Below are 213 nucleotides of genomic sequence, written 5' to 3' on the forward strand. Positions count from 1 at the left end.
GAGCTTGGCGGGGGTTGAACAGCTGGGCGCGGTGGGGCGAACCGACGGCGCTTTAGGGAAGGGGGGGGAATGGCCGGTTTGCCCCAGGGTGGCGCTGGCCGTGCCCCTCGGAGCGTAGCCCCCGATCTCCTGCCCTGACAGACCCAGAAGGAGCGGCGTCGGGGAGCTCCGGCCGGGGCGTCGGGCTCTGGGCAGGAGCGGAGCGGGGCGCCG

At 74.6% G+C, this 213-nt stretch overlaps 1 protein-coding gene across 1 annotated transcript in view; it reads left to right on the top strand.

The window, feature by feature from the left end:
- WIPF1 (WAS/WASL interacting protein family, member 1) overlaps positions 1 to 213 on the top strand; it is a 36,970-nt gene that overhangs the window by 29,116 nt on the left and 7,641 nt on the right. The window lies entirely within an intron of this gene.

The sequence above is a fragment of the Haliaeetus leucocephalus genome, unplaced genomic scaffold (assembly GCF_000737465.1).
Source record: "Haliaeetus leucocephalus isolate CR32 unplaced genomic scaffold, Haliaeetus_leucocephalus-4.0 Scaffold1, whole genome shotgun sequence".
NCBI classification, from domain to species: Eukaryota; Metazoa; Chordata; class Aves; order Accipitriformes; family Accipitridae; genus Haliaeetus; species Haliaeetus leucocephalus.